The sequence below is a fragment of the Bos taurus genome, chromosome 5 (assembly GCF_002263795.3).
Source record: "Bos taurus isolate L1 Dominette 01449 registration number 42190680 breed Hereford chromosome 5, ARS-UCD2.0, whole genome shotgun sequence".
In the NCBI taxonomy this organism is placed as follows: domain Eukaryota; kingdom Metazoa; phylum Chordata; class Mammalia; order Artiodactyla; family Bovidae; genus Bos; species Bos taurus.
The window spans coordinates 27,924,337-27,932,807 of NC_037332.1; positions in this window are offsets into that span (position 1 = coordinate 27,924,337).

An 8,471-nucleotide genomic window follows, 5' to 3' on the forward strand; every position below is an offset into this window, starting at 1 on the left:
AGACTGTCAGGTTGTCACACACAAACCCAGACCTGGGCTCTGTCTTGTGTTCTCCCTCTGGTTCATCCATTCCCTTCCTCAGGCCGAGTGCCCACCCTTCCAGGGCCTGAGCTCACACTTGCCATGCTCTCTGCTCAGGAAGATGCCCTGGAGTTTCCACTCCTCTCTCCCCCAATTTTGATCACTCTGTGGTATGGGAATTGACACTATAGTCTGAGTGTGTGTGTGCCTTCCTGCTATTTTAAGACCCCAGCACTTTTCAGAAACCTGGTGGAGATTATAGCCAAAGCTAGAGGTGGGGGAGGGGAGGATAAGCAACCTGAGCCCCAGGCGGCTGGGTGTCTGTGAGCCCGGTTAGCCTGGAGCCAGCTGCAGAGGCTCCGCTGTGGACTGCTGGCTGCCTGGCCCGATCTGGCCCAGCCCGACCCGTCCTCCACCTTCTCTTTGTTATGTCGAGTCCTCATCCATCCCCAGGAGTTGCTTTGGAGTTTGCACACCAGGCAGCATGTAAAATTGTTTGTGCTTCTGGAAACACACTCACACACACACACACAGGCACGCACGCGCAGAGAAGCCTTGAAATTCTTCTTGGAACAATTCCAGGGATTTATTTATGAAATTCCCAGGGGGTGGGAGAGACAGAAGTCTGGACTTTGCAGACTGAGTGCTGTGCCTGTCATCTCATCAACATAACCAGCGGCTCTGGTGTGCTCTTACTAAGAGCCCGCTGCGAGCCTGGGCCAGGCTGGGTGGGGGCAGGGAGCATGCACAGGTGCCCTGTTCTCAAGGCAGCAGGGATGCCCTGCCCACCATTCCCTCAAGAGGGAAAAACAAGCATGATATTGACATATTTTGGCCGTGGTCCCTGCCTCTGCTCTCTCTTCCACCACCCCGTTTCCTCACTTTCTGGCTCTCTTTCTCCCTGAGCCTGCAGCTTCTCTCCCACTTGTGCACTTCCCTATGGAGTCCCTCTGCCCTGTGGTTGGATATCTGAGTCCTCTAAAGACAGGCTTCGTGGCTGGTTTCTCCACAGGTGAGAAGCTGGGAGCTGCCTGTCGAGTGTTCCCATCCCCACATCATTCTTCTCTGATCCCTGGCAGTTTGGCAGGGTCTAGGCACAGGCATGGCAGGGTCTGCCAGCTTCTGGAGAAAACTGGGGTGTCCAGGCCTCCTAGGATGGCTTCCAAGTTGTTCCCCCTGGACATGCCATGGGAGTTTCAGAGAGAAACTGGATGGAGGCAGATGGTCAGGCTGATAAGAGTTGGGGAGAGAGCCTTAATTCTGCTTCTAGTAGAAAAGGCTGTAGAAGCTTCCTGCTCCAGACAGGCTTCAGTAGGTCTTCCAGCCCCAGTCAAACCTTCTGATGACTGAAGCCCCAGTCAGTATTATAGCTGCAATCTCATGAAAAACCCTGGGCTGGAACCACCAGTAAGCCACTCCCAAATTCTAGAGCCACAGACATTATGTGAGATATGTGTTTATTACTGTTGAAAGCTGCTACAGTGTGGGGTAAACAGCAATTGATAACTAGTATATGACTTACAAGTTTGCATGATATATACCCCTCCTTTGACCCTTAGACCACATCTGCTACAACTCTCTCCCTTGTTCATTCAGCGCCAGCCACAATTTTTACCTAGTTGGTTTTACCAAGTGATCTCTAAAATCACTTATAAGCCTGAGGGTTTAGAATACAGATGATAGAGAATAAACTAAGAAAAGAAATCATCTGTGTTTAAGAAATAGACTCACAGACAAAGAAAACAAACTTAAGGTATAGTTTGTTTGTATCATATATATTAAAACACTGTACAGTGCAGGGAGCTATATTTAATATCCTGTAATAAGTCATGAAATTAAAAGACGCTTACTCCTTGGAAGGAAAGTTATGACCAACCTAGATAGCATATTCAAAAGCAGAGACATTACTTTGTCAACAAAGGTCCGTCTAGTCAAGGCTATGGTTTTTCCAGTGGTCATGTATGGATGTGAGAGTTGGACTGTGAAGAAAGCTGAACGCCGAAGAATTGATGCTTTTAAACTGTGGTGTTGGAGAAGACTCTTGAGAGTCCCTTGGACTGCAAGGAGATTCAACCAGTCCATTCTGAAGAAGATCAGCCCTGGGATTTCTTTGGAAGGAATGATGCTAAAGCTGAAACTCCAATACTTTGGCCACCTCATGCGAAGAGTTGACTCATTGGAAAAGACTGATGCTGGAAGGGATTGGGGGCAGGAGGAGAAGGGGACGACAGAGGATGAGATGGCTGGATGGCATCACTGACTCGATGGACGTGAGTCTGTGTGAACTCCGGGAGTTGGTGATGGACAGGGAGGCCTGGCGTGCTGCGATTCATGGGGTTGCAAAGAGTCAGACATGACTGAGCGACTGAACTGAACTGACCTGAATAACTTTTAATGGAAAAGAACCTGAAAAGGAAAATGTATAATTGAATCACTTTGCCATACACCTGAAACATAAATCAATGATACTTCAATTTTAAATGTTTTTCTAATAATAAAAAAAGATAGGTTTGAAGTCTCTGCCATTCGGCTGGCCCACCACCTGAGAGGAACCTGACAGAGTGTGATGTTCTCTTGCCACCCACCCTTAACTCTGTAGAGGTGGGAACAGGTGGGTCTAAATGTGTCTTTAGTTTTTGGTGCAAACTCTGCCTTTCGGGGGAAAGTTATAGGATCAATATCTGTGCAATGACTGATCTAATGCAAATGTTGTGGTTTTACTTCAAGACCTTAAAGGTAATCTCCCAGGTAAAACTATGGGATGGTCTGACAGAGATGAGACAGAAGGACACACAGAAGGCCACCACACTTACTGCAGGGATTGCAGGACTTTTAAAAATCAAAGACCACTACCCAGAAAATAATTAAATGAGGGGAGAAATAATTAAATATATTAAGTAAAAAAGGGACACCGGAAGAACAACAGGAATGATGTCCTTTAGGAATAACAGAACCTCCCCTTCTTTAAGGAGCCCAGACTCCGAGCTCTGAAGTTTAGGCTCCCCACTCTCTTTAAGAGAAAAAAAAAAATCCCCAAAAGTCCCAGCAGCCTCACAGACTTCCGGAAGTTTCTCCCTCCATTGGGAAGTCCCAGCCTGGTTATGCAGCATGAGCTGGGGTGGAGAGACGTGCCTTCCAGCAGCCTCTCCCAGCTGAGGCAAGCAGGTGTGGGCAGGCTCACTCCTGGGAAGACTCTTGTGAGTGGGCGGGCCCACTCCTGGCTGGGAGGAGGGCAGCGTCATCAGCCTGCCAGGGCCTGTGTGCCTGTGTGTATATGTGTGTATGCGTGTGTGTGTTGACACAGTGCTAAAGGCACAGAAACACACCCCCCACGCATGCCAACCACACACACCCCTAAAGCTATAGTAAGCAACCATAACCTGTCTCTCCAGGCTTATGGACAAATGGACCCAGGTGAAGATGTGAAGGTCCAGATTGATTTCCTTAAAAGTAAAAAGGGCCATGGGCTCTGGGTTCAGACAGATCTGAGTTCAAATCCCAGCTCTGCTATTTACTAGATGTGTGATTTGGGGCCCATCATTTAACCTCTCTGACCTTTGGGTTCCTCATCTGTATTATGGGAATAATGAGTTTTATCTTAAAAATTTTGGTGAGGATAGAATGAAGCCATCCTTTATCACCTGCCAAAGGCTGAAGACAGGAGAGTTATGACTTCCAAGAGGTCTTTGATGCAGACACTGAAGTCAGACTGCCAGTTTTTAAACCTCACCATGCTAGTCTCTTAAAAGACGGGCTTGTTCCTTGGAAGAAAAGCTACGACAAACCTAGACAGCATATTAAAAAGCAGAGACATTACTTTGCCATTTGCCAACAAAGGTCTGTCTACTCAAAGCTATGGTCTTTCTAGTAATGTACGAATTTGAGAGTTGGACCAGAAAGGAGGCTGAGTACCAAAGAACTGATGCTTTTGAAATGTGGTGTTGGAGAAGACTCTTGAGAGCCCCTTGGACTGCAAGGAGATCAAACCAGTCAATCCTAAAGGAAATCAACCCTGAATATTCATTGGAAGGACTGATGCTGAAGCTGAAGCTCCAATACTTTGGCCACCTGATGTGAAGAACCAACTCATTAGAAAAGACCCTGATATTGGGAAAGATTGAAGGCAGGAGGAGAAGGGGACAACAGAGGATGAGATGGTTGGATAGCATCACCAACTCAATGGACATGAGTTTGAGCAAGCTCTGGGAGATAATGGAGGGCAGGGAAGCCTGGCGTGCTGCAGTTCATGAGGTTGCAAAGAGTCAGACACGACTGAGTGACTGAACAACAACAATGCTGGTCTCCTCACCTGTAAAACAGGTAAAAGAAGGGCCCTACCCTGCAGGTTTGTCCTGAGGATCAGACAGGTCAATACATATACAGCAGCACATTTAATGGTGTCCAGCCACGAGAAGTCCTCCATACATGTCAGATATTGTTCCATAGATTGCCTAGCACTGAACCTGTGCTCACACCTCACCACAGAGCCCCTGTCCCAGCTTGCCTTGCCTGTGGCTTCTGATCAGTTTTTCTTACAGTAAAATCTGGTTTTTCCTCAAACTGGTCCTTCCCAGGCGTGCCGTTGTCATGGGAACCTACAGGGGCCGCCTGGGTTTGGGGGAGGAAAGGGTTGTGGATGAAAGCCAAAGAATCCCACCGCTGCTGTTGCAGCCACTACAGCAGTAGGCTGGCCACCATTCTAGCCCCCCAAAAAAGATCCTGACAGTGCCAGAGGGTAAGGTTTATAGGGGCTTACTTCCGCCCTGACTTGCCACAGGTCACATGGGTGAAATCCCATGATTCAACATGCTCCACCATCACATCTCCATCCCATTGTCCGGAGTGGATTCTGATACTAAACACAAGTGTTTCTTTCTGAGGCTGAACAAAGGCACAGCTTAGAATAGGGATTTATAATTGATATATTACTACTCCGCCTTCAAGACAAACTACAGGACTCCAGAGTAGGTATAATTAACATCTGTAGATCTGTAGATCTTGGAGCTTCTGTAGATCTGTAATTACTTTACAGATGGGATAACTGGTGAGTCCTCAGAACACCTAAGTAATTTGCCTGAATCATTTAGCCAGTAAAAATTTGGAACTCGCACCTGGAACCCAAGTCTTTTGAGCTTTGCTGTTGCCCAGAAGTGACTGGGACTGGAGGGGAGTTTGCCCCAGAGAGCAGGGGAGGAGGGAGGAGGACCAAGAGCTGGTCCCACAGCCCAGTGCTTGCCGCCTGCCTCTCCTCTGGGAGGTGATTCAGAGAGGACAAAAACCCTCTCTCCTATCCCACTAAAATTCCACTCAACAATTAAGACAGCCTTTTTTTTTTTTTTGTCCTAAGAATTTCTATATTTGGACCTCATAATTCCACTCCTGGGAATTATCCCAAGCATATCCATATATTTCTTGACCCTACAATTCCATTTGTAGGAATTTATCCTAAAGAAATATTGTATTCAGATACCTGCATAATGATTTGAAAATTAGGAATGTCATCACAGCTTCAGCTGAAATAGTAAAATATTGGTAACAAATGAAAGCTATGACAAACCCAGATAGCTCATCAATAAGCATGGCTTTGCCAACAAAGGACCCTATAGTCAGAGCTATGGTTTTTCCAGCAGTCATGTACAGATGTAAGAGTTGGGCCATAAAGAAGGCTGAGTGCTGAAAAATTAATGCTTTCAAACTGTAGTGCTGGAGAAGATGCTTGAGAGTCCCTTGGACTGCAAGAAGATCAAACCAGTCAATCCTAAAGGAAATCAACCCTGAATATTCATTGGAAGGACTGTTTTTGAAGCTGAAGCTCCAATACTTTGGCCACCTGATGTAAAGAGCTGACTCATTGGAAAAGACCCTGAGGCTGGGAAAGACTGAGGGCAAAAGGAGAAGACGGGAGTGGAAGATGAGATAGTTAGATAGCATCACCTACTCAATGGACATGAATTTGAGCAAACTTCAGGAGATAGTGGATGACAAAGGAGCCTGGCGTGCTACAATCTATGAGGTTGCAAAGAGTCAGACATGACTTAGTGACTGAACAGCAACAATAATAAATGTTCAAAAAGAATTGTTTGTGTAAGGTACATCTGTATAAAGGATTGCAGAAAATTTAAAGATGTTTATGATCTACAGTTAAAATGGGGAAAAGAAGGTTATAAAATATGCAGTATAGTATAATCTAATATTACTTTTTAATTATTATAAAAAAGATCTGGAACGATATTTAGCAAAATGTTTACAAGAGTTATCTCTGGGTGGTTAAAATACAAATATTTTCCTCTTGACTATACTATCAACACGTTCAAAGATGACTATATATTATTTTTATAACTAAAACAATCATTTTATAACTTTAAATGGAATAAAACCTATAAAAATATCAAATCACTATGTTGTACACCTAAAATTAGTATAACATGGTAAATCAATTATGCTTCAACTAAAAAAAATCAATGTAAGCTGATGTGAAGTAGCAGTTCCACAAAGATACATATTGCAGCATGATTTGCGACAGAAAAAAACAGGAAATATATATATTTTTGGAATGCCTTAATAACTACATTATTTTGGAATGGCTTAATAAATTAATGGCTTAATAAATTACTTAAGACCATCACTGTTCTTATAGAAATAACTTACTTAATAAAGTAGCATTTCCACAAAGATACATATTGCAGCATGATTTACGACAGACAAAAACAGAAAATATATATATTTTTGGAATTAAAATGATTATGAATTCTATATAGAATTATTTAAATGTTTACGATAAAAGTAAATAATACTGGCCACAAAATAGAATATGCCTCACGATTATAATCATTTAAAGTATGTATGCAAATATTTGCTTCAGTTTGGTAGGATGAGATAAAGTGTAATTTTTTTCCTTTCTTTCAGGAATACAAAAATACGATACTTTGCCTTTTCAATTAAAAAGAAAATACCCATGGGATGATATGGTGCTAAGCACTAGGCCCTATTTCTGAGACTGTTCTAGAGAAATGGTTGCAGAGAGTTCTGACATCCCTTCCTCAGTCATTTATCCTTTGAATGTAAAAATAATATTATCATCATTATTTCTTGATTACCTACCATATGTGTACATACCTCATTTCTAACTTTCACAATAACTCTGTAAGATAGATATATTACTTCGGACTTCGTTGATTCTAAATAATAGAAATTCAAGCTATTTAAGAAAAAAGAATTTTTTTCCTTTAGTTTCTCCCAGACTCAGTGCAGCTGGCCTCAAGCTGTGCCTGGAAGCAGGAGTCAAATGGACAAGACTCTCCATTTCCACCCTCTTCCCCTCCCTCTTTTGCTTCATCTGTGCCTGTGGTTCCATCTTCCTTGATGTAGACCACCGTTCTTTGTGTCCCATTCACAAGGAACATATGACTTCAAGAGAAGTCATCAGGTCTATATTCTCAGGGGAGATTCTGGTATGATGCTGTATGGGTCCCAACGCCTCATTCAGGAGGTAGGGACTGATGATCCAGGTTGGGTCAGGTGTCAACCTCTGGTCCAAAAATCTGTGGGGAGGGGATTTGGTCATGTTGTACAAACCTGGCTGCAAGGGACGACCACTGTTCTTATAGAAATGGGGAAGAAAGTGTGGTACCTGAAAAAGTGGGTGAGGAGAGGTGGAGTGAGCCAGGTAGTTGAAAAGAAAAATCTGTATATGCTAGGTATCCTTCTTCTTTATACAGATGAGGACACATAGGCTCAGAGAGGTTAGTTGACATGCTCAAGGTCATACATAAAGATTGAAAACAACAGAGCTGGAATTTGAAACCCAGGTCTGCCTCTCTCTGCAGTCCACTTCATCACACCACCATACCCATTTGCTGACAAATGCAAGTAGTCAGACCAAGAGTGTCTTAGACGGAGGGGAGAGCATGTGCAAAGGCCCACAGACAAAGGAAACTATGGGTCTAAGGAGTTGAAGTCCAGTGTTACTGGAAGGTGAAGTTGGAGGAAAGCTATGGAAAGAGACATGGCCAGAATTGTGTGCTGGGTCAGATCGAGCAATAGGGGCCTGTTAATAAGGAGCTTAGACTTTAACCTGAGGGCAGCGACATTCAGCAGAGAGCATTATGGAGTGTCCATTTGTATTTTAGAGAAAGTTCTCCAGTTTCGGTGTAAAGTATGAGCTGGAGGGGCTAGATGGATGCAGGAGAGCAGGTGGATGACCCATTAAACTAGAGGAGAAAAGGGGACAGAAAGAGGTGGATGGAATTGGTAAGATAATTGGGAGGTAGGATGGACAAGAATTTGTGTTTCATTGATGGGAAGGGTGGTAGGGAGATGATGGTGGTGATGGGAGAAGGTGGTCATGAGTGAATCTGTTTGCTTGGATTGTAATACCATTTTCTGAACATTAGGGGCAGAGCAGGTTTGGGGTGACAGATAAGGAGTTATGTTTTGAACATGATGAATTT